This window comes from Anser brachyrhynchus, assembly GCF_964034855.1.
Source record: "Anser brachyrhynchus genome assembly, chromosome: 2".
NCBI classification, from domain to species: Eukaryota; Metazoa; Chordata; class Aves; order Anseriformes; family Anatidae; genus Anser; species Anser brachyrhynchus.
The window spans coordinates 144,129,766-144,157,119 of NC_137695.1; the positions used below are offsets into that span (position 1 = coordinate 144,129,766).

Below are 27,354 nucleotides of genomic sequence, written 5' to 3' on the forward strand. Positions count from 1 at the left end.
ATAGCACATAAACAGGCATCATTACACAATTAAGTGAAGGGGATGAAAAATACGGAGTATTACTATTCACACTAATTCATAATACAAGAACTTGTGGTTATTCAGTCACATCAGAAGGTAGAAAATTTGAGGGAGATAGAAAAAAAAAACAAGAAACAACAAACAAAACACGTGAAACTAACTAAGACATCATTGTCAGGCTAAATTGTACTAAGGGTTCATAAAAAAAATCAAACCCAAAAGTTTGTGAAGGAGTAAAAACCTTTATACATCAAAGAATATGCCAACTCTCTAAAACAAGTGAATTAGGAAGAATTCACAATTTTCTGAACAGTTTTCTGAAACCTAGTGTTATTTGGACTTCAATCTCACTGAGATTTTTTTCTCTTCTTCAGGTTTTTCTTTACTTTTGATGTATCTTCAAGTTTAGTGTCTCCGAAAACTACAAACTGTTAACAAAACTAAACTAGAGATGCCACTAATTTGAAATAAGGACAGCAGGTAACAATGAGAAAATGTCAAAGACAAAGATTAGATTAAAACAATATTTTCCTTAACAGAAAGCCCTAATATAAAATAAAATATATAAGTACAATTTATTCTGTTATTTATTTTACTTTCCATGTTAGCTTTTTGTTCCATTGAATTATTAAAATGTCATTTGTATATTTAGAGTAAATTAATGAGAAATATAAACAGTCTTCTGCATTTTAGAATTGCAAACTAATGGTGGCTGTTCTGTGAAAATAAAATATATTAATATAAGGAACTTGACGTTATAAAATGGGTGAGGAGATCAGGAGAAATAAAGCAAAAGGACAATAATTTCACTGGCAATAAAGAAAAAGTAAAAACTAGTTATAATTTGGGACAGCATTAACCACAACATATTTTACTAGGAAATTTGATTAGTTCTATGATATATTTTGTAAGTGAATTTTCAGAACTTACTTTGTGTGTTTTTTTTTGTTTGTTTGTTTGTTTGTTTTTTCCTGCTTGTTTGATTTTTACCGCCTTACAAAAACCTGACATTTCGTATTCATTCTTCTTTGTCTTCTCCTCCACCCTCATATCAGTGTATTTTCAGTGAAAAATTGTGAAAACTTGCAGTTAGGAACATTTTTAACAGATACCACATCTTGGAGCAGATATGGTAGTTCCTACCCTATTAGAACTTGAAGCTAAATACAAACATGGTAGTATGGTAAACTTCCCATATGCATATATTTGTTTATACTGATAACTTTAGGATACGTTTTACAAATGACAGTTCTAGAGACTGTAAAAGTAACCATAAAGTTTAGTTTTTCATGGCACATTGTAATTCATACCAAACTGAGACTGATGAGAATGGTGGAAATGATGTCTTCTGAAATCATTGATTTTAAATGGCTGACATTTGCTTAAATGACTTCGCTATATATAGCAACTCTTCAGGGAATATTTAATTTAGTCATAATTGAAAAAAAATAAAAAAATAAAAATCCTTGTCAGGATCTACAGGACCACAGAGAAATTAAAAGACATGAAGAGGAGAATCTTGTTATCAAAATTCTGTATTATACAAGTTAAAATGTACCTATTCTAAATGGACTAGATGAAATGAACAGCCTACATCTTTGCAAATTAACCCAGTTCAAACATACTATAAAATAAAGATACAAGAATATATTACAGTATGAACCATACACTTGACTGGAATATAAAACACATGAATAATGATAAACCCAAAATAACGTCTAAAATTCAGATGAGAAGAAACCCCAACAATAACTCAAATACTACTTCCCCTCCAACTCACACGTTGTTATGATTCTGTATCTGCTTCTCAGCCCTGTGGGTTGCATGCAGTTTCCAGAACATGTTAAACAGCACACAGAATTGAGCTCTCTTCACTCCCAAAATAAAAGCTTGAATAACAATAATAACATAGCAGAAAATTCTTATTGCTTCCATTGCACAGGCACAGATGAACCAATTAAATCAATAAAATTAACACCTTCTATGAAATGAAATGCTGATCTATTTCTAGAGGCACTGACACAGACACAATAATCTGACTTTATGTATTAAATTGGAAAATATAGGGGTTTGATTATTTAAAATGTTAGCTTTTGGATCTATAAATAGATAAATCATCAAAGAAACAAGCTGCACAAGCTCAGCTCCAGGAGATTTTATGACATCAGGTCAAAGAATAACGTGAAACTTTCAATCAAAAAAAAAAAAAAAAAGATACAGTTAGGTTATGTACGCCGTAATACTTTTGAAAGCAGTGAGAGTACTGATTTTCCTTGGGTTCTTAGTAGGTGGTGATATCTGTTATTTAAAAATATCAAAGATATCTGTTATTTAAACTACCATTCTTTTAAATAGTCAATTTTGTTTATTAATTTATAATTTGTTTATAATAGTCAATATTTTATTTTTTTTAACTAGAAAAACTTTCCACAAAAATGAAGTCCTTTTATCTTTGCTTCTTTGACTTCTCTGCTCTATTGCTCCTAAAGTCTATGGGCAAGATAGGTAGTCTATGAGTAAGATAAACTGGTGTCTCTTCCTGGACTTGATTTCTTCAGAAGATGTATCCTGAGAATATTGGCTCTTTATACAATATGAAAGATGACAGCAGATTTTAAAAATAGACTTACTATCGATGAACGTTAACATATGTTTCAGTCTCATTCATCCTTTTGACTATCTGCTTTTGCTGTGTTTTTTTTTCTTGTTTGTTTGTTTGTTTTGTTTTGTTTTGTTTTAGATTAGAATATAGAGTTGTGGCTTGTACAGCATAGGTTATTGGGCAGGCCTCCTATATAGTCCAAAAGAAAACATTGAGGCATTTGTGTTTCCTTCTTTTATTTTGCATCAGTGCCTGAACATCAAACAGAGTGCCCCTAAACTATCTGCTGTGGACGAACAGATTGGAAACTCACAGACTATCTGGAGTTTGTCCTGCCGATATCTTTATATCTTTTCATAGATTAAAAAGGGGATATCTCTGAATGAGTCGATAGAGTCAATATATTTCAAAATAAGTGTTTTTGTTGTTGTTGCTGTTGCTGTTGTTGTTTTCTTTTTTTTTACCATTCCTTACCATCTTTTTGAAAACAGTTGAGTTATTTTGTCTTGAATGATTTACCTGAGACACTGCAAAAGCAAGTAGAAATTTTTGCTTCTTTAGAGATATATATATATATTTACTTCTAAGTATTAAATATTTTCACTCTGATATCTTGAGATTTGCTTTTATTCACGCTTTTTAAGATCATACTTTGTTCATTTATGTTCAGGGACATAAATCTTTTGTCATAACTCCATTAACTCACATTAATTTTCCTTAATTAGGATTGTTTTATCTATATTCTGAAGGTCGATTGTCTTCTGTGTTGTTCTATTTTTTGACACTCATTTTATTAATACATTAACAGATTAGAAAAGGTAATTTAATATGAAAATAGCCATAGAAAATATTTGCCTTTAAAAATGACAAAATAATCCAGGCATTGAATCATTTACAATATTATTTTCCAATATTATCTTTGGAACGAGTTGTATAACACATTTTCTATATTTCAAAAAGCAGAATGTCTTTATAAGTTGATTGGAAAGCTATCTTGTTATCCAACAAATTAAAATATTGCTTTGAATGGACATATGCACCGAGAGAAATTTGACTAAACATAAACATGTGCTGGCCACCTAATCTGCCAAAATCAATGTAGTAGGTTATTACTGAAAGATTGCAACACCTCATTAGCTATGGATTTGCTCTGCATAATTAGTGGAAGGCATTGGTATTCAGATGGTAGTGACCAACACCCACCAGGCTAAACAATGTAGTAAAAAAAAAAAAAAAAAAAGAGAGAGAGAAAAGCTGACCTTATAATAAAGACTATTTTACTTGCATATAATCTAATTTAGGGAGAACATAAATTAGGTTAAGGCAATATTGAAGACCATAGCAAGTAGGAGAGAATGTGTTGTAAGGATAACATGCATTTGGTGGATGTGATAAAGTCAAATAGAAGAAATTTGTTTTGCATTTTAAGAGCTTACAAAGAGTGACTGTGTAGGAGTGTGGAAAGAAGAAAACAGAGAAAAAAAAGATCCTAATCTAAAATCAGCAAGGAATAGTGCAGAACTAATGAACATCATGACTGAAAAACAACTTGAGAGCCTGGACTGCCCCTCAGCAGGCTATAAAAGCTGATCAAATTTCATTTAAGCAAAGCCTACCTTATCTATAGTAAGCATAGATTAAACTTGATGAATTCTGCAGTTATTGATAACGTCTCACCTTAGGTGATGTAGTAAGTCACTCAATGTATGATTTGAAGGGGTCATTGTTAACAAAAAGAGGTAATTTGCCCTTAGTGTGTGGATGTCTTGCCCACCTCCTTGAAGAACATACTGGTGAAGGGACTGCTGGTTGATTCCATTGGTAATTCAGTGGTTCTCAATGCAGCTAGTCAAGGCTGGAATTTGGAGTGACTAGCCAGATGATGTGTATTTTAGAATGAGCTAAATTTCTTTGAATGGGATGACTCAGTTTATCAAATTCAGGAATGTAGCATTATTTAAACTGGCACAAGCTGTTCTATCTGGCCTCTAACCGCAGGTCCAAAATGGCAGATGTTTCTCTACTATTTAACTCTGTTTCTTGTATCACATTTGACATGTCTATGGATGGCTTGAATACTCTGCTGTTTCTACAATTACACCTTATGTTTTTATTTATGCAACTGGCATGAACTGTACTCTTTGGAGAACTGGAGGCTGTGGTTCCTCTTTTAGGTTCAGTCTTTGTTGATGAAGGGTAGGCATCTATTTTCATTGGAAGTACCAGACTTCAGCTAACAGCCCAAGTTACAGGCACAAGTTTCCTGCCATCTCTATACAGAAATCTTAAATACTCAAAACAATCTCAAATAACGCTAGGTAACTTTACATAGACAATGAACAGATTTGCTAATCTCAGAAAGAGATATCTACATTTAGATTCCTAAAAGTGTCAAATGTGCACTGAACTGTATACTATTTCTTTCTTTCAGTAAAGCCACAGCAATAATACTGATTATGTCTTTGAAATAAAACAATGCTTATATTCTCATTAGATTTTTTTTTTTCTGTTGACATATTGAAGGTTTACTTTCTGTGATTTTCTTCATGAGGCTTACATTTCTATTTCATATATTGTCAGATAGGTATGTAACAAACCAATGTCAGAGTTTTCCATAACCATTAATTTGAATTTCAAGATAACAGTGGAGAAAAACTCTAATGTAAAAATTAGTTCTGCTCACCAGAATATCTTTGTTTTTGCTGATCTGTCAGGGTTGAAATTACACATGCTGAAAATCTTACAGAGGTGTCCCTGCTGCATTTAATCAGATATGCAACTATTTGCTGTTGTTTCAAATGCTTGTATTATTAGCTACCTTTATGTGTTCCTGAAATGTTAACTTCTTTTTTTTTTTTTTTTTTTTTTTTTCCCCAACGGAGTTAGCACAGAACATCTCTTTAGTGATTTCTCTTTGTTAAAGGTACTATAATAGATCAATAGAACTGTACGGTGTATATTTAATTTAGCAAAATAAGCATATAGACTACATTTAATTGTTCATAGAAACAATGTCTCTATACATCCTGTTTTTAAGGAAGATTTTATTGTTTTTGCTGTTTTATTTGCTGGGTTTTGTTGTTTTTGTTTGTTGTTTTTGACAACCTCATCCAACCTCAACTTGACCAACTTCATCGTCCTGCCTGACCAACCTCATCTCCTTCTATGACCAGGTAACCCACTCAGTGGATGAGGGAAAGGTTGTTGATATAGTCTATGTAGACTTCATCAAAGCCTTTGACACAGTCTCCCACAGTATTTTCCTGGAGAAGCTGGCAGCCCATGGCTTGGACAGGTACACTCTTTGATGGGTTAAAAACTGGCTGGACGGCTGGGCCCAAAAAATAGTGGCGAACGGAGTGAAATGCAGCTGGTGACTGGTCACCAGTGGTGTTCCCCAGGGGTTGGTGTTGGGGTCCATCCTCTTTATTGGTGATTTGGAGGAGGGAATTGAGTGCACCCTCAGTAAGTGTGCAGATGATACCAAGCTGGGGGTAGGTGTGGATCTGCTGGAGGGTAGGAAGGCCCTGCAGGGTGAGCTGGACAGGATAGGTTGATGAGCAGATACAAAGAGATGATGTTCAACATGGCTAAGTGCTGTGTCCTGCACTTTGGCCACAACAACCCCATGCAGTGCTACAGACTTGGGGCAGAGTGGCTTGCAAGCTGTGCAGAGGAAAATGATCTAGGGGAGTGTCCTGGTTTCAAATAGGGTAGAGTTAATTTTCCTTCTAGTAACTGGTATGGTGCTGTATTTTGGATTTAGGGTGAGAATAATTTTGATAACACACTGATGTTTTAATTGTTGCAGAGCAGTGCTTAACAATAAGCCAAGGACTTTTCAGCTTCTTTCTCTGTCCTGCCAGTGGGCAGGCTGGGTGTACAGCAGGAGCAGGGACAGGACAGAACCAGGACAGCTGACCCAAACTGTCAAAAGGGGTATTCCATATCATCTGATGTCACGATGATGAACAATGAATATGGGGTGGCTGGCTGGGATTGGGGGACCGGCTGTTTGGGAATAGGCTGGGCATCAGTCAGCGGGTGATGAGCAATTGCATTGTGCATCACTTGTTTTGTACACATTATGATTTGTAGTACTATTATTATTGTTATTTTCCTTTCTAACAAACTGTCTTCATGTCAACCCACAAGCTTCATTTTCCTGATTCTCTGCCCCATCCCAGAGAGGGAGGGGGGAGGGGGAGCGAATGTCTGTGTGGTGCTTAGCTGTCAGCTGGGTTAAACTACAACAGGGGGTTGGTTGGTCGATGCTTGCTTGAACATGAGCCGGCAGTGTGCCCAGGTGGCCAAGAAGGCCAACAGCATCCTGGCTTGTACAAGGAATACTATAGCCAGCAGGACCAAAGAAGTGATTGTCCTATGGTACTCTGCTCTGGTGAGGCCACACCTCGAGAACTGTGTTCAGTTTTGGGCCCTTCACTACAAGGAAGACATCGAGGCCCTGGAATGTGTCCAGAGAAGAGCCTGGAATACAAGTCTTATGAGGAGCGGCTGAGGGAATTGGAGTTGTTTAGTCTGGAGAAGAGGAAGCTCAGGGGAGACCTTATTGCTCTCTATAACTACCTAAAAGGAAGTTGGGGGGAGCTGGGAGTCAGTCTTCTGTCACAGATAACTAGCGATAGGACTAGGGGGAATGGCTTCATGTTCTCCTAAACCAGGGAAGGTTTCGGCTGGAAATTAGGGGACATTTCTTCTCAGAAAGAGCAGTCAGGCTTTGGAACAGGTTGTCCAGGAAAGTGATGGAGTCACCATCCCTGGGGGTGTTCACGGAAAGGTTGGACCTGATGCTTAGGGACATGTTTTAGTGGGTTACATTGGTAGTAGGGCAATGGTTGGACCAGATGATCTTGAAGTTCTTTTCCAACCTTAGTCATTCTATGATTCTATGACAAAAGACTTCATTCATTAATGTGTGGAGCTATGTATTAATTATGCTGAAGTTCCATCTTTGAGACTTTTCTCAACTTAGAAGTTCAAACATAATATTTTACAAATCCATCTCACATAATGAAGTAGGTAATTTTTATGTAGCTCCTTGTATTGGGTTTACATGGAAAAGTTTTGGTAGCAGAGGACTGCAGGGGTGACTTCTGTGAGTAGAATTCAGAAGCTGCCCCATATTAGATAAGAACCAGTTTCAGCCAGCTCCAAAGGGACCCACAGCTGGCCAGTTCCAAGCCAATAAATGATGTTGTTTGCACTCTGTTGCGAGTGGAAGGGACCCCAAGTTGGAGCAGGGAAAGAGAGTGACTGTGAAGGAGCAGCAGAGATGAAGTGTTAGGAACTGACCACAACCCCCATTCCCTGTTCCCCTGCACTGCTTGGGGGGAGGATGTAGAAGAGGGTGGATGGAGGAAGGTTGTTTTTTTTTTGTTTTGTTTTGTTTTTGTTTTTTCTTCTCACTGCTCTAGCTTGTTAGTAACAGGCAATAAATTTCACTAATATCCCTCTGCTGAGTCTGTTTTGCCCATGACAATAATTATTGAGTGATCTCCCTCTTCTTATATCACCTTTGAGCCTTTTTCATCATATTTTCTCTAGCTTTCTCTTTGAGGATGGGGAGTGAGAAAGTGGTTGTGGTGGAGCTCAGCTGCCCGCCTGAGTAACATCACCACACTCCTCAGCAGGGAAGAACTTCAACTTTGAAAGCTGGTATAGTTTATAATTGTTGATTTTTTTAATGTTAAAACACACACACGCACACACATACACACACACACACAAAACAGCAACATTTACCACCTAAGAACTATTCAAGTAACAAATTCTCTATACGCCTTCCCATTTTTCTCCACACAGTGAGCTGAAAATTCACGTATCATGTACTGTGATTTTTAACCTACATTAAAAAGTTTTTCATTTTATTATATTATATAATTTTATTCCATACTGAAAGACCATTCAAATCAATAGAATAGTTGTTTTTACTTTCCATGGCTTTTTGGACAAGTTTCACATTTGGTGAGATCTGTATGATGTCCCACAGAATAAAATAATTAAACTGCAAGTCAGGCTATGTTTTCTGTTACTACAGGAGTGCTGCATCAGTTCATATTAACCATGGGAAACAGATTCTACCTGTCTTGTTAATTAGATAGCTATGGATTAATAGTGAAAAATAATTTTATCTTTTTCTATTATTGGTGCCTGAGTTTCTCAATGCGGTAGCTGTTATTGAAAAGTAGTTTTGTCAGAGCTTACTTTACCACTGTTAACTATGTCATCTTTCATTCTTTGTTAGACTAACAGAATCAGAATATAGAGTAATTTATGTTCAAGTGACCTCCAGGAAACCGATTGCTTTCCCTATTTTGGTATCATCCATGAACTTTATGAGACTGTATTCTGTCCCACTTTCTATGATAATTAATAAAGAAGAAAAACTGTGTTAGCCTCCATACTGGGATATCTCTAGTACCTGGGTAACAGCTGAACTTTGTACCACAAATAAAATTCCAGGCAGTTTTCTACTGACTATATAGCCCACCTAACCAAAGCTTATCTAACCATTTTGTCTGTAGGGAGAAACATAAGAGACTTAAGTCTGCCTGAGTCTATTCAGATCCATTAATATTTTTGACTTTCCTGCTTCCAAGGACAGATCATACAGGTTTTCTACTGGATAACTATTAGGTTGAACTTTATGTAGAATGGTATTTCTGTCTGTCTATGCTCCTTCTTTAATTCTATAGTTCACTGGTTAGAAAGCATCTGGAGAAACAAATGATCTTCTGCCTAGAGAATATATTAGTATTAGTATTAGTATTAGTATTAGTATTAGTATTAGTATTGTCAGATGTATGTTCCATATCATAAACTAATAACTTGAAACAGTAGGAGAGTGTGAAGAGTGGTAGTCATTATTCTTTCTAAAGAAATGCTTAGTCAATTTAAGTAGCACAAGAAGTCACTATATAACAGTATAATTAGACTTCTCACCTCACCCTGAAATAGTGACATGTGAGTTTCAGACATTATCCCAATGCATGTATAGCATCAAATATTTAAATATTCATTTGTAAAAGGAATGGAGCATCAATATTCCCTTGCAGGTGTCTTAACATACTATAAAGTAATTCATGTTTTTCTTCACTGGTCCTCCCACTGAGTATACAATGAGAAATGGAGGAGAGTTCAAAGGAGGTGCTACACTCACATAAAGACAAGACTTCACAGTATTTTAGAGAAACTTGAACTTCTCAGTGTTCTTGAAGGGGAATCTTCTTTTCAGAGAAGGACTAGAGTAGTGGAAGAGAGTCCTGTACTTCCACTTGAAAGAAGGGGAATAGGATGGGTTGTGCTAGTTGCTACTTGGAAAGGTTGTTCACAGAAGCTAATGCACACAGTAGTGCATTTCCCTTCACAATAAAAACAGACAATTTCCAGGCCACACAGTTAAACAAGCACCATTTTGCACGTGACATACTGTACAACTGTTTATTAAGTTGAGGTGTGAGGCTATGCCTGGACTACTTAAAGCATTTACTGTATTCAAGAGATACAATATGAGGTCACTTCAGTTACTTCAGTTTAATTACAGGATAAGTAGTCCAAATTCTCCAGTATTCCGAGTGAATGTAGTAACCACTTAGAAGCTGGTTTAAAGATGGGGATAGATCCTTGTACTAGGTGACTACAAAGGCTATGAATTTTGTCAATAATATATTTATTTAGAATCCATAATTCTAATATTATACAAGATCATATAAGCAAAAAAGAATCTCAAACCTTGAAGAGATGATAAGGGGGGGGGGGGGAGGGCGGGTGAAGGTAGGGAGAGAGTAGACCATTACAATACTAAAGATAGAAAACAATTATACTTTTGTTTGTTTGTTTGCATATATTTGCATGGCATCTAGCTCAGCAAAACTACTTTTTTTTTGTTGTAGTTTTGGGGGACTAATGCCATGAAAATATTAAAGAGGACAACAAAGCATTGTTCTAACTACCTGGGATTCTTAAGAAAAAGAATAATCTCAATCTTCTTTAGATATTGAAACACTAAGTCATTTTAATGTGAAAACTTTTTTCTTGTCTTTAAGTTCACCAGTTTATTCTATTTTTATTGATATTTCTAGATTATAATTAACAATACTCAAAATACCTGTGAGAAATTACTGATGTTGAACTTGTAAACATGGAATATATAAGAGTGTACATGACATTAAAGAGGTGAAACAGAAGTAATCAAAATGGAAACAATGAAGAATACTAGGCAAACAATAACAAGGACTTCCAAATATGTACATAGAATGAATGAAGAAGTCTATTCTAATTTTTATTGTAAACGTATGAAAAGATTAACAAGAATGATAATTTTTTGCCGTGGAGTGCATAATTGAAGATGCAATGACAGACCACACACACACATAAACAAACAAACAAAAAAACACGTTGTAGTCAATCTGATTAATTTAGAAAACTGCAATTCCCAAGGGAGAATTCTTCTATCTTAGATAACCAGTTCTGAAAATTCTAAGCATTAGAGTAGTATCATTGCTTTAAATTGTTGATTGCATATTAGAAATTTAAAGGGTGCCCTAGGAACATTCATCAACAGATCTGTTGTTCAGAAAACCTCAGACTTCAGCAGCTTCCATGGGCTTATTGTAATCTGAAAAGGAAGAGTGAAAAATATTTACAAATAACATCACTGTTATTAAATAAATGTTAATAACAAGTAGTAAAAAAAGTTTTACATATTTATTAGAAGATATATTGGAAAAATATATATATATTCTTTCACATATACATATGAAAAAGTTATATCATGTATATATATAATATTCTTAAGTATTATAGATTATATTCTTACATTTATTCTTCTATGTATATTACATATAATGCATGTATATTATTTCACCAGTTCTTTGCAACTTGAATTTTGGAACCATAGAGTAGGAATTATATATGACAAAGAATTTACTAGGTCTTGCTTGAACCACACTTAAAAAACAAACAGAAAAACAAACAAAAACATTATTAATGTTTTTAAAAAGTGATAATGTACATCTGAAGAAAGAAAATAAAATTGAAGAATGATTCACAGGAGGTCAGACTGTTTGGGAAAATATGTGGTTCACAAAGTTGAAATGTTATCACAGTAAAGAAAACAGTAATCTTCCATGGGAAAACAGTTAAATTTGTGGTGAAGGTTCATATAGTTTAACCATATGGATGATCTTTGTAGTTGAACACAGAAAATAATATAAATATAAAAATAGTAACTGGGCGTTAGAAGTAAAGAGACTCAATAAGGTGACAGAAAGGGAATTCAAAAGTCATGGACAAGCACATCGAAAACAGGTCTGTTAAAAGCAGGTTCTCTGCTGTTTTGGCCTTACTTGAATTCTGTCCCAAGTTATCTCTTTGTACATTACATTGATTTGGCCATGAGAAATACCCCTTCCAATGAACAATTTTTCCAAAGCTATTTTGCATTGTAGTTAGTTTAAATTTGTCCTCATCTTTGCAGTTATTAAGTAAACTGATAAACTGTGACTGGTTATATTCACATAACCACCTGGTGGGCAGTGGATGAAATAAGAAAGCATTAGGTCTCCATATCTTTCTATGCTTTCTCTGTGTTCAGCAGTATATTGTTCTTATACAGAAACTTTTACATATGACAATTAGCTTTGCATTACAGATTAAAATATCTCATTACAAATTTATAGTCATCCCAGCTAATTCTAGAGTTTCATCTGTAATAGTTGGTGTTATATGAGATTAGTCTTACAACCTAGACCTGTTTGGGATTGCCCTTGTAGTGTTTGAAACATTAAATTAATAATATTGTGAATGTTTAACTAGACAATTTTAGCTAAAAGGAAATGTTAAATTAACCATGCTAAAATGAAAACAATTTGTTTTCAATATCAGTATTTTGAAACTTCACTGTAACCAAAATATGTTTATTAGAAACATTATTACATTTTTCCAGACCACTACATTAAAAAAAAAAAAAAAAGGTCTCTTTTTTCCAAAATTAACAGACCTGGCATGTGAAAAAATGCCAACTGATATTTTGTGCTGATAGGAAGGTAAATCAGTGAAGAATATTAATATTTTAAAAGAACATCACAGAAGAAAGTAACATGTATGATAGATACCACACACACACACACAAAAAAAGAAAAAAAGAAAAAAAAAAGGAGAGAAAGAATTGTATTATTTTAGTACAATTAGAAACACTGTTCCATACTGATATTGATTAAACATCTAGGACTGACACAAATTGAACACTGACTGTTGCAAACGTTATTCTGTTGTCACATAAAATCTTAAACACTAGTACTATGCGTTATGTATATGATTTCCTTAATCTAGTTAACAAGAAAATAAAAATGTCAATGAACTACAAAATCTTTTGGCTTTCGGTCCAAACTTTACTAGTCTTGGCAATTTTTGTACCTGGAAAGGGTAAGGAAATAGCATTGTCTATGATGATAATTTTGGTCCCCTCATAGGAAATAAGGCAAAACTCTGGAATTATACCCCCAATAGGAACTGCAATATTCCAAATGTTTCAGTTTTGAGACCAAATTATTTCTTGTTATTTTATTGCCACTGGAATAAAAGTAATAAGAGAGTATTTTTTTTTCTATCTGTCCCTTTCAATCCATCTCTATATTATGACTCAGAGTTTTCAGCTACTTCTTTCAGAAACTGTTTTTGTGTTTTCATTTCTCTTTACTACTCTTGTACTACTGTCTTGATAACTCAATTATTTCATACTGACAAAGTATTACATTAATCATTGTTTAAGAGATTATGTAACTTTTTTTTATTTGTCTCTGGCTAAAGTTCAATTTTTGTAGAAAATGCACTTAGTGTGCAAGTTTGGATTATAAAATAAAATGCCACTGCATCAAATAGCATAGCTTTGGTAATTATTCTATTGCAGTTTCTGAAACGATGTTCTTAAAAAAAAAAAACAACTTTTTTTTTGATTTCTCTTACAAACTCTTCTTTGTAGCTATTTTGACATAGCAAGACAAAATATTCAGACAAAATATTGTAACAATGTATAGAAATTAGAACTATTAAGAGAAAAAAAGAATCTGGATCATAATACAAAATGAAGATTTAGAAAATCCATAAGTAAAGGCACTAGTACACAATATCTTTGGGAATAAAAAATGAGAAACAGTGGGTTCAGTTGCAATTCAAGTAATAAATTAATAATGAAAATGCAAATGGATAAGTACTAGAGAAGTTAGAAGAGTCAATAACAGTCAGTCATTATTAATTTAAATTCCTCAATTTTAATAACTAATACTGTTTTCAAAGACACTGAATACCAGCAACTCCACTGAAATTGTAGGTGCTCAGTAAAATAGAAGGTCAAGTTGAGTTTGCTTGATACAGTCAGATTTAAATATTTAATGTAAACTCAACACTTAAAACTTTGATGTAAATAGACTGTCACTGTATTAAAAAGAAGGATAAATAGAACAAGAAGAAAGTAGAGTAAAAAGTATGTGTGCACACCTCACAGCTACTTAGGCAGGCTTTTGTCATTAAACCTGCTATTCCAATTTTCCACAAACATCTGTCATGTTCTTCCAGTTGAGTTACAAGTTTTTAAAAGAGGACTTGAAGTGTTCAGGAGACTTTCAAGCAACAAACTGGTGAAATTGCTATGTTCTTACAGACCATGTCTTGAATATTACATTTACCTTTATTCCTTCTTATTTGTGTCGAAAGTGTAGGTTTCGGGATGTCACGTACTGAAAGAAGCATCTTAATGAAGGTAAGAAGTTTGTACTTATGGAATCTCTTCTTCATGAACCTAACTAGATGGACTATTCTGCAGAAAATTAAGCGTGTGTCGCAAGGAGCAAGGGAAAACTATCCAACCTAAGTAAAATTGACCATAAATAGTAAAATTTGAATATTACACGAACATTAAGAAACAACAAGGAAAGAATGAGTAGGTGTCATGTATTAATAAATGTATAAAAGTAACCTGAAGAGAACATACAAGAGGAGGAAACTCCCCACTTCAATGTCATGACCCTCCTAGTAAAGAAGTTGGGATGCTGATGAGTCATCATAAACCCCAAAACTTCTTCCTGAGAAAAAAGTTGTCACCACAAACCTTAGGACATTGGGGAACAGTGAAAGGGAAAGTGTAAAACTAAAGAAAGGTGTATTTTCCTTTATAATAATAATAATAATAATAATAATAATAATAATAATAATAATATACCTATATAATAATATAATAATATAATCCTGTGTATCATATTTGAATGTAGTGCTGTTGGGAATGATCTATAATAGTTGGGTAATTTGCCCTGTGTCAGTATTGTGTTAGTTTGATTCTTAATTACTCCTTGATAATATTGTGAAGACATTAATTAGACCAGATTCTTGTTTTTGCATAGAAGGTGTGCTTTTTTAGCTCTCATAAATTATGAGGTGTTTGGTCTAGTACCACACCCTTGAGCCTTGGTTATAATTTGGATGCAACAGAAGAACTCTGCAATTTGCATTGTATTACTCTGAGGAGTCTTACTAGGTCTTCAATTTCTCTCTAAAGAGCTCCCGTGATATTTAATAGAGTGACTGCACTGATATTCTATGAAATAAAAGGCTCTAGTTTAAAGCAGAAAAATAAGTTAACAGTCTCATTTCAAACATTAGACAGTGCTTTTAATTCTTAACAATTGTTACACATCCAGTTCCATATTTTTGAGTTATTTATGTGGAAAGAGATGGCCTTGCTCAAGCTAAAAGGATGAATTAATTCAGCAAGGTAAAACTGATACCTTCAAAATCAATATATGTAGCAAATTATAAAAATCATGTAGGCTTTGACATAATCAGGTAGAGAGTTTATCAGCAGCAGGAAAAAAAAAAAAAAACACTATCTTGCAATTAAGTTAAGCATCCTGCAAATAAGGAATTGACTCCTTTTGAAATTGGCTCCTTTTATACATGAATAAAATTCATAAAAACACAAAATATATGCACAATTAGCAGTACATGTATGCAATATATTTCAATCGTCAAAGCAATTAATTTTCTTAAGTCATTATGTAATACTCATGAATCAACCTTTTAACATCTATAATCAAAGATTATTTTCAGATTGAACACATGAAAGAACTATGTCTACAAATCTTATTAAGCTTTAAAAAATGTCATTTCTAAAGTAAATTTCTCATCACTATTTCATTAGAAATAATGGGAACTGGAAGGAGGAGATAGTGCCTTTTAAGAGGATCTTTAAAGGAAATAACTAAAGGTTCTGTTCCTCACTCTAACTCAGTGGGACTGCTGCCTAACAAGCGACTGGAGGGTTGGACTGGCAATAATTATCTTTCTATTTTAGTCCGTGTTCATTTCAGTTTCTAAATTTAAATAAAACTTACTTAAAACTACTTAAATATATATAGACATTATAGAAATGTCAAATAAATATATATATTCAATCTGTGGTAGCTTTAGAAATAGCACTTCCAAAGTAATAATAAATCATCTTTGCTATTAAAAGAGGCCATGCTGAGTTGTTCTCCCACATGGTAGAGTGCAAAAAGTCAGTCTTATCTATCAATCACCTGTGCCATTATCTGTAGATGAAGGTTCAGGAAATAATGGAATTAGCAGAGGCAGCATGTCTAATGTTCCCTACTCGAGTTTTCCATGAGAAAAGGGCAGCACAGTAAAGCCTTCTGACTGTAACTCATAGGACTATGCCTTGTAGTACTCAATAAACATGTGTGGCCTGGCAAAATGGCTTTTCAGTTAGTAAGATGGCAAAGGATGATAGAGTAGGTGGCCATTAAAATACCTCTCTGTCTCTATCTCCCATGACTTGGGAATAAAAATGTTCATTGAAAAAGCTGTAAAAAGGTCTAATACTTTCAAGTAAAATTTTAGTTACATCATAAATATCAGGAAAAGATCCTCATTTCAATACAACTTGCTGTAAGAAAAATTCTGAAATTATATGTTTTCAAAAACTATATTATCAAAGTGATAATATAAATGTGATGCTTACTGCTTATTTTGAGACAGTGCAGCATTATGTAATGACTGCAGGCTTTTTCTAGCTCATTCTGTCTTTGGTCTGAACCTTGCCGGATTTTATGAAAAAAAAAAAAAAAGAGTCATGAAAAAAGCATTTGCTATTTATTTTCTTTTACAATAATGCAATTTTAGCAATTTGTATAATCACATAATTTTAGCAATTCGCATGCTTTTAAACACTTAGTTTGAGATGTAAAAAATATTGATGACTTAATTCATTTACTTCATTGGGGCAGGTATTCCCCACCTTTGAAAATGATTTAAAGCCAGAGGGAGTGGTTATCATCTTCTTGCCTGAGCTCTCTTCTAATAAGGGTAATGAGATGTCAGAGCATTATTAACTATTATTATTATTATTGTTGTTATTGTTATTATTATTCATTAATATAATTATTAACATTATTATCACTATTATTATTTAAATCTAGTAAAATCATTTATCACGTAACTTTTATGAATATATGAATAAATATATGTGTATGCTATTATTTTGGATCAGCTTTTTCAGATCCTGCTGCTAAAACTTTAATTCTAGACTGAATGTGTTTCTATAACCTTGAATTTCTTATATGCTTGTGAATTAAAGAGCTCTTTAAATGCATTTCACTTCCCCATAAAAAGTGTTTGTAATCTGTTATTAAGCCACCTGACAAGTTCTTCTTTGCTATGTAAATCAATTATTTGAATTGTCTGACTATAAGCTATTTTAAAACACTTAATTGTTCCTTCCTCTTCTCTGAAATGTTTCCAGCTATTGAGCCACCCAAAGAAATGAAGCACAACAAAGAACACTGTATTATTTCTACAGTACTTGCACAGCAGTAACTTTTAAAGTCTGTATAAACAGTACCGTTTTCTTTGGTTTTGTATTATAAATTGACCATACTGAGGTACCAGTTAATTCTACTAAATAATTTACAGCACAATTTCCCCCAATTTTTGTTGTATGCAAACTTTATAATAAATTGTTGCAAAGTGTTGTTAACCTAAATAAGATTTTTTTTGGCAACCATGTTTAAACAGGACATAATGTAACTTATAAGTCAGCTGTTATTTTATTTTGGTTAGCACTTTTTTTTTTCCCTAAAATAATTTTCAAGAGATACCTATGTGAATTTTTTTAGAGGTGAGAAGAGAAAAATATATTAAAAGAAAAAAAAAAAAGAGAGAAAATGAAAAAAACCTGAAAAAGGCATAAATAAGGACATACATGAGAAAAACTGGTCATTAATAAAAAGCAGTATCAAAATGTATGGTATGACTGTACAATATTGGTGTTATAGTAAGATTTTCAACTTGTTTTCATAGCTGTATTTCCTAGACATGCAGTTCCCCACTGTTATCCTTACACTAGGTAAGGATCTGTCCTATATACACATACATTCCTCTCCATGTGGTAATACATATTAAATTAATAGGTAAGGTGACTGTACTCTTTCTTTTTCCTCTCTCACTTGGACAAACAACCTGATCTCATAAGGCATAAATTTACAATATTATCCTGTATAATGCTCTCTCATATAGGCCTGTTTTTATAGGCCTAAGCTATATAATCAATAAACACAAAGTATTACTTGCAATGAATTTCAGAAGACTAAAATCCTTATTAGTCATTACTTTTCTTTTTGTCACAATATTCCTTTCAGTTGCTCGCTATGTAATATAGATAACTTTTTGTACAACATATAGATAGTTGTTGAAAATCTGTATGCTAAAGAATGCCATTCTATATTTTCTAAATAAGTGTATCGTTTGGATTAAAACATAACCAGACAAGTAAATTAGAACTTTACAGAAATGTAATTACTTAAAATCTGTGTCCAAGTGAGATTACAGCTGTTATGCAACTAAAGAGGTGATGAATGACGGGAATGAAGGAGTAAAGGAGTAATAAGTCAGTGTCACTCTGTGTTCCTGAGACGAACTCCAGCTTCATTTTCTCTTCCCTTTAAAAAAGCTACTTAAGTAAGAAACTATATAGAGATAATGTGAGACAAATGTATACATGCACTATTTACCTTGCTTCTGAGCAAAGGGTAGCTTATAAACTGCTTATAAACTAAGATCAGTGCATAATATTAGGATTTTGTAGGTTATCTAGGTTTTACTTCAGTTTGTTTTCTAATGAACTAGCTAGTTATGTAGAACATTTTTATAAAGCAAGACAGAAATTTATAATTTTAAAATGTATCTGAAATGCTGCTAAAGAATTGCTAATGTTTATTCAGTTTCTAGCCAAAAATGTTAAACACAGTTAACCATAGAGTTAATGACAAAACATGATTGACTTGGTTTTATAACAGTTTAATGCTGACATTCTTAATGGAAATTCTATCATGTCATTGCATTGTTCTGTGAAAAGCTATTAACGTTCCAAACAAAGGTTTAGTCTCGTGTTTATAAAATAACTTACCTAAAGCACTAATTCAAACTAAAGTGGTTAAAAGAAAGAACAAATCTGTGCTTAAAAGAACATTTTCTCCATAAATTAGGAGGAAAAAAACTCTACCTAGAAATACTTTATTACTTTCGTGTATGTGTGTTGCAATAAAATCTGCACTATAAACTGTGAATAGTGTATTCATTCCAAAATATTTTGTCATTCTACAGTTTCCAGCCAATGATATTTGAAAATCTTCAACATATGACTTGATTATTATTATTATTATTATTTTCTAATAATATGAGCTTTTGATGCAAAACATTTTCTGAAGGCTTATATTATAAATGGTAGACAATAGCAAACTATAGGGGAGCTGCTCAGCAGCTGTCTATAACTATGATGATGATTTAATACAAGAAATTATAAAAATAGTCAGCAAGCTGTTTAAACTGGTTTGGTTACTGATATAATGATTTTTTGTTTGTTTTTGTTTTTCCTTGTATTTAACTTTACTTCTCTTTGAACAAACCTGGTTTCTTTAGGAGGCTTTAACGGATCTTAGAACTGCAAAACAAAATTAAGAAGCAGAAATATAAACAATCCATGTGTTAAAACACTGGAGTTCATTTATAGACTCTGTTAATTTAGTGATTTGTCTCTACTTTTATTCTATTTATTTTATTAATAGCAACTCTTATTTTATTATTAATAATTATTATTGCTAAATTGATAAATTAATATATTATTTGGATTAAAACATTATCAGACAAGTAAATGAGAACATTACAGAAATAGTTACTCAAAATTTGTGTCTAAATATAATTAGTAATAATTATAACAAATGATATTTTATTAATACTAAAATGTTATATTAAATATTAACATTATTAATAAAGGAAAATATTACATTCTGCTGTGTACACAAAACAGCATCATATGCTGTGCATCACAGTTTTTACATCCAGGAACCATTAAAAAAAAAAAAAAGAGTACGTACAAGGCATTAAAAGCTAGAATTAGAAAGAGGAATTACAATATAAGAGATAAAATCAACTAGGATCCTCAGTGGCTATCCAAGTATTTTAAATAAAAACTGAAACACCACTATTACTCGTTGATTACACAGAAAGGAGAAGGTCTTACAACTGAAAGACAAAACTCTTTTCTTTTTTTTTCTCCATTGTCCAATCAGCACTACTGGTCTATCTGGATTCAGAAATGTGTAGACTGTCAGCCTAAATAATATAGCTGATGCTTCTCTGAAATAATGAGGTTCTGATAAAAAGGCAAAACCAGAAATGGCAAGAAGACACAAATTGATTGTCTGGCCATAGACTGATCACTTTGTTTTGTCAAGAACAAAACTGTGTGTATATGATCTTCAAACAGAACCATTTCCTTTCTTTGAACCTGCAATACTCTGCTTTGGTAAGGTAGACTCTTTGGTATCAGAAATGTAGCTTTGAAAATCCTTCCTCTACAGTATGCTCTTTTCCAGGCACTTTATCATTTCCCACAGTTAATCGATCTCCTGGAAATGATGCAGCTATGAACACTCCCCAGGAACCTGCTGTATATAATTCTCACATTCTGAACTTGTTTGCCATTGTCCTTCCTCCACATTGTGCCTGCTGTGCTGCAGTTTTCACTCCTAGTCACTGGGAGCCAAGAGATGACAGGAAGTATCTAAGTAAACATAACAGCTCCGAAAGTCTGTTATTCCTTGAGGTCCCAGGAATGCTTTGTAGTAGTTCAAAAAATGTAGCATGGAAGAAGAAAAGAAAAAAAAAAAAAGAAAAAAAAGAAGCTTGCATTTGATTTTACTGTAACTTCAACAGTTAAACTCACTCCCTTATTTCCAACCAAAACTATTATTTTATTTTTAACTTGTATACATATATATATACATAATATATATATATGTATATATATTACCGTCTACTCATATCTACTTGGCAAACATGTCAGAGGGAAAAAGGGGAAAAAGGGGAAAACTTTGGCAGAAATGTCAGGGCAAAAATGTGAAAACCAAGATGTGTATTCATAACAATTAGAAAGAAAAACTTCTCACAAAAATCTTATTTTCTGAATGATAAGAAGCTCTTTAGTTTAAAGTTGGAAAATAAACTCTATGAAATATAACCTAATTTCTGGTTTCTAGTAAGCTAAAAAACATTATTTACCCTGACTAATTAAGCCGGTTAGGAGGAAAACTGTCTGATTAAAATCTAACTGATATGGCTCATACCTGTGTACTCAGAAATAGCCTAACTGATTTCACTGGCACTGATTTCATTGGAAATGACTTGAAACTGATTGCATTTCATCTTTGCCACCTAAGGAAAAATAAAGTCAGGAAGGTGTAGGAATATCATTGCAAAAGAGAAAGGATCTTCAATCATGTAGAAAGCTGCCACTGTAAAGGGAATAATATGTTCCGCAAGAATTACTATGGTGTGCTGTGAAAAGACAGCTCATGGAGGCTCTTCTAGCTTTATGGGCCTTGCAGTTAAAGATCCAGCAGTCTGGCTATGTTCATGGGTCTACAAGACTTTTCCTGTGGACATCCTTCTATAGGTGATACTCTTGCAGAATTCAGAAAATTGTTTAACAAATTGAGAATATGTTTGCTTGTAAGTTTTATTGAGAGGACAAATATGGTAATGTATGTGAACACAATAAAGCGGGTTTTGAATAAATAGTATTAAAATGAACAAATTTACCCTAGCTCTTTTTTGGCTTGTAAAATGGACTCTCAGCTTTGCCATGAGAATAAAAAGTGTTTCACAGCCTGTTCAAGTCAGGCAGTAATGGCTTGGTTTGATTTAAAGCAACTATTTGTCAGGAAGAGTTAGTGGTAGTGAAACTTGCTTCATCAGTTAACTGGCATATCAAAAATGAGGAATATTGTTCAAAAGTAATTTGCTCTTGAATAGAGGCAGCCAAGTTGATCTTGAACATGAGCTTTGAAAATTAACCTTGAAGATGAACTGTGAACATTACTTGCAGTATTTTTCACTCTGGCCTCATACAATCAATAGACATTTAAACATTACCCTTTCTGTTAATAAATGCTATCCAAATAAATGTTACCAAAATCTTTCAGTTCAATTTTAAGATTTATTTATTTATTTATTTATTTATTAACCCTACCAACACATCACACATCTTACCTTAATTGGAAAACACTCATGAAGCATAAATTTTTTTTTACCACTGCTTCTTTGTTTGAGGCTACTATTTTTCTCTGGACTTTTACACACTTTCATTAGTTTAATAAAATAGAGATTACAACTAAGTGCTTTAACTTCCAAGAAAGATAAAGCATACGGTAAATTTTATCAGCAGGTTAAATAGTTTAACTAGATCATATTTATTTTGCTACTTTAATCTCTAGTAATCTCAGACTATATGCTTTCGGTTTACTTTGTGTGTTTGATTCTACTCACAGTAACACAAAAATTGTCAGACACATTAGTAAATGTTGAAGAAGGGGATTTGTCTGTTTTGTAAGACCACTCTGAAATCCTATGACTAATTTGAATATCTGATCAGTCTTAAGTGGCCAATATATGTCAATTTATTTATTTATTTATTTATTCATTTATTTTGTAGGCAGTTTTTACTGTACCAACATAAATATGTAAAAATAACATTTTTTTCATTTTTTTCCTCAACATTTCCCAATGTATTCTTTCTTTCCAGTTCATTTTCTCCTTGTCCATAATAATTATGATCTTTTTATATCTTGGTGTTATTTGTAGCAAGTCCAAATTTAATATATGTTAATTAGTTAATATTCAATGTATTGTTCTTCTCCATAGTGTCAGTGAAAATGTTAAGAACAATCTAATCTATCTAATCTAATCTAATCTATCTAATCTAATCTATCTAATCTATTTAATTTTTATAGATTTCTTTTTATTAAGAACAAATCTATCAATCTAACAATTATTGCTGCAATATTCATAGGGAAAATTCCTTCTAATAATTCCAATGGTTGGAGGACCGTTGTTGTGGTTTAACCCGGCTGGCAGCTAAACACCACATAGCCGTTCGCTCACCCTCCCCCCTCCCTCGCTGGGATGGGGGAGAGAAGCAGGAAAGTGAAGCTGGTGAGTTGAGATAAAGACAGTTTATTAAGACAGAAATATAATAATAACAATAATAATAATAGTGATAATGATAATAGTATTAATAATAATAATGTGTAAGAAAACAAGTGATGCACAATGCAATTGCTCACCACCCGCTGACCGATGCACAGCCTATCCCCGAGCAGCCGGCCCCCCACCCCGGCCAGCCACCCCTATATATTGTTTAGCATGACGTCAGATGATATGGAATACCCCTTTGGCCAGTTTGGGTCAGCTGTCCTGGGTCTGTCCCCTCCCAGCTCCTGCTGCACCCCTAGCCTGCTCGCTGGCAGGACAGAGCGAGAAGCCGAAAAGTCCTTGGCCTGGTGTAAACACTGCTCTGCAACAATTAAAACATCAGCATGTTATCAGCGCTCTTCTCATCCTAATCCAAAACATAGCACCCTACCAGCTACTATGAGGGAAAATTAACTCTGTCCTAACTGGAACCAGGACAACCGTAAATGCAGATTTGTGAAATTTTCCAAATTTAAAGGAAAGTTGCATTATTTTTGTCATTTTGACACAAAATATGTCACAATTAAGTCCTTTGGCTATGTTTCTTTCATTATGCTGATGCTTTGCTATTGGATTTGATATTCTCTTTAGTGACCATCCCACAGGAATGGTGTCAAGCTGTGGCAAGGAAGGTTCACACTAGACATCAGGAAGAGGTTCTTCACTGAGAGGGTTGTCACACACTGGAACAGGCTCTCCAGGGAAGAAGTCACTGCACCAAGCCTGTCGGAGTTTAAGAAGTGTTTGGACTGTGCATTTAGTCACATGGTCTGAATTCTTGGGTAGACCTGTGTGGTGCCAGGAATTGGACTCGATGATCCTTATGGGTCCCTTCCAACTCAGGATATTCTATGATTCTATATGCTAGAGGGAAGGGATGCCATACCTTGAGGAGTAGGCCCATGTGAATCACATGAAGGTCTGAGTACAAGTCTGCATGCAATATCATGGCAATCCCCAGTATCAATAAAAAGTGGATGGAAAATAGATTGAGAGCAGGCCTGCAGAGAAGGACTGGGGGGTACTTCTGGAAGAAAAACTTGACATGAGACAGCAGTGTACACTTGCAGCTCAGAAAGCCAATCATATCTTGGACTGCATCAAAAGAAGCATGACCAGCAGGCTGAGGGACATGTTTCTCCACCTCTACTCTTATAAGATCCTCACCTAGAGTACTGTGCTCACCTTTGGGGGACACAGCATAAGATATGAACCTGCTAGAGGGGGTCCAGAGGAGGGCCATGAGGATGATAAGAGGTCTAGAGCACATCTCCTATGAAGACAGGCTGAAGAAGTTGGGGTTGTTCAGCCTAGAGAAGAGAAGGCTCCAGGGAGACCTTACTGCAGCCTTTCAATATATAAAGGTGGCTAATAAAAAAGATAGACTCCTTATTAGGGAGTGTAGTAATAGGAAGTGAAATAATGGTTTTAAACTGGAAGAGGATAGATTTTAGATTAGATATTTGGAAGAAATTCTTTACTCAGAGGGTGGTGAGGCACTGGAAGAAGTTTCCCAGAGAAGTTGTGGATGCCCCATCCCTGGATGTGGGTTGGATGGGGCTTTAGACAACCTGATCTAGTGGGAGGTGTCCCTGGCCATGTCAGGGGGTGTTACAATTAGATGATCTTTAAGGTCCCTTAGAGATGGGTGCAGTACTCCAGGTGGGGGTCTCACAAAGGTGGACCAGAGGGAATGAATCACCTCCGTCGACCTGTTGGCCGTGCTTCTTTTAATGCAGCCCAGAATACGGTCAGCTTTCTGGGCTGCAGTAGTACATTGCTGGCTCATGTTGAGCTTCTCCCAAGTCCTTCTCCTCAGAGCTGCTCTCAACCCATTCTCCACCCAGCCTGCATTTAGCTTAGGGTTGCCTCATAGTTTCAGTTTTCTGTAGATTTTTATGGCTTTCTTTTTATTTTCTGAGGATGTTTATTTTTAAGGAAATTTTGTATATAAAAATACTAAGGTTACTATACATTTTGTATTAAAATTTTAAATGACTATCACTTTGCCTGCTTGCTGTATAGAGCTTTTACAGAGCAGCTCAGAAATAATTGTCAGATGTACAATTAAATCACCAGTTAAGTATATAATCAGGAATATGACCATTCTAAGGGGTTTGAATTTAGCTTATGAAAGTATCTACAACCACTAACTTCAGTAGGCTTGAAGAGACAGTCAGTGATACTTGTACAAGGGAGAGAAGAGAAAATGTTCAGAAAAAAGACAAATTGTTTTGGATTCTCCTCCTCCTCCACCACCACCACCGCCACGCCCCAACAAACAATCTAACAAACAAAAACCAGAGAATAGAATCATAGAATACCCCAAGTTGGAAGAGACCCACAAAGATCAATGAGCACAACTCCTGGCTCCATACAGGATGACCCAAAAATCAAACCATATATCTGAGAATGTTGTACAGACTTCTTTCTTTTTTTAATTCTGACAGGCTTGCTGCCCTGATCACATCCCTAGGGAGCCAGTTCCAGTGTTCCAGTGTCCAAATAGATGAATTTGGTGTTACTGACTAGCATTTTGCCTGGGTAAAGTGTGGCAGAGTTAACTAGGATATATGTGAAGTGATTTTGAAAAGCCTGTTTTCTTAAAATAGAACAGATTAATTTGGTTACTGTCATATCTGGTGTACAAAGGAGGACTTGTGCCTTAGGTGTTTACCATTGCTGGTATTGCTGGTAACTAAAGATCAGAGAACAGCAGACCTCATGTGTCTCTTTTTTTTTTTTCTATGCATTTTAAGTCTTGTCAAAGAAGAAGAATTTGGAAAGAATATGTCTGTAAAATGTCCTAGAATATCAACCAAATGTATTCTGACTTGTTCATTAAATAGAACAATGTAGCTATCACTGAGCTGCTTTCTGATAATCTATGTAGTATTTCCAGGTGATATATTTCTGACCAATGTAAACAAACAAACAAAGATGGTGACTTCTTCATATAAAGATCAGAAGTACTGAAATACTGGAACAAACCTAGGCTTTATTTCCTTGGGCTGAGTTACCTAATCCTGAACAGGATGAAAAAGGTCAATAACTCTCTAGCATAATGCAGTAGCAGCAGCATCTGAATCTAGTTGCATTTGTTGCAACCTATTCAGGATAGATCAGCACATGAAGTGCATCTCCCTTTGTGAGAAATAGAACATCCTCATTTTCTGCTCCAAATTGTTTATAAACTCTGCTAAACTACTTCTATCAAGGCTGGGTAAGAGGACTCAAGTGAGGCAACAATAGAATACTATTATTTTGGTATAATAATTCTTCTTTCCCTATAACAAATCTTATCAGCCTCTCCCAGTCACCAGTGTCAGTTAGTTAGCAACAAGGGAGCCACATTTTCCACATGGTGTGTAGACCTCTTCAGCAAGCTTCTACAGAATATATGTGTGTTGCATGAGTTATTCTCCAAATCAATAGCCAGAAGAGATGAGCTTTTTAAAAATTAAGGCAGTTATGTCAGCACTCTCCATGTCAGCAGGGAGGCTGAGAGCCCAACAGCATGGCTCTCTGTGTTTTCCAGTCACTTCCTCACATATCTGCAAATTTTAAAGCATAATTTACAAACTTTCTTCTTCCAAAACAGCTTTCTCACTTGCCTCTGTGCTTCTTGTTTGCTTCTTTCTATTCTTTCTTACATTTAACTGTCCTAGATTTCTTCAGAACGAATTTCTACGACTAGGTGGTGAGAGAATCACACATACAAGCATTGTCCCCTTCTCACATTCACTTCAACATTTCCAGATGTAAGAAGTCTGCTTTTAGACAAAAAATGTAGAGACATCCCTATTTGAGGCTTATTCTGTCCTTATATGTGTGAAAACTACCACTTATTAAAAGAAAGGATTTACAACTCTTGCTTCTCTTAAGACCTTGCAGTATATATTTTTTTTTTAATTCGACCAAATTATGCAGAATTTTCAATCAGTTCTATTTGACATACAGATCAACATTTTACTCTAACACATAGATACCCTGAGACATAGTATGCAACTGGAGTAAACTAGCTCCTTTAATGCTTTCAACTACTTACAGGCTTGATTTCAAAATAGCAGAAGCTCATCAACGTCTATTGCAAAGGTACTTTCCTGATCACTTGCTTCACAGATCAATAA

At 34.2% G+C, this 27,354-nt stretch overlaps 1 long non-coding RNA gene across 1 annotated transcript; it reads right to left on the reverse strand.

Moving 5' to 3' along the window:
- Positions 1–10,416: 10,416 nt before the first annotated feature.
- LOC308188714 lies at positions 10,417–22,857 on the reverse strand. The gene is made up of 4 exons (XR_013945712.1): positions 21,319–22,857; positions 19,600–19,634; positions 14,329–14,509; positions 10,417–11,261 (listed from the first exon to the last, which is right to left on the reverse strand). It is a non-coding gene; the product is annotated as an uncharacterized lncRNA (long non-coding RNA).
- Between the last annotated feature and the right edge of the window lie 4,497 nt (positions 22,858–27,354).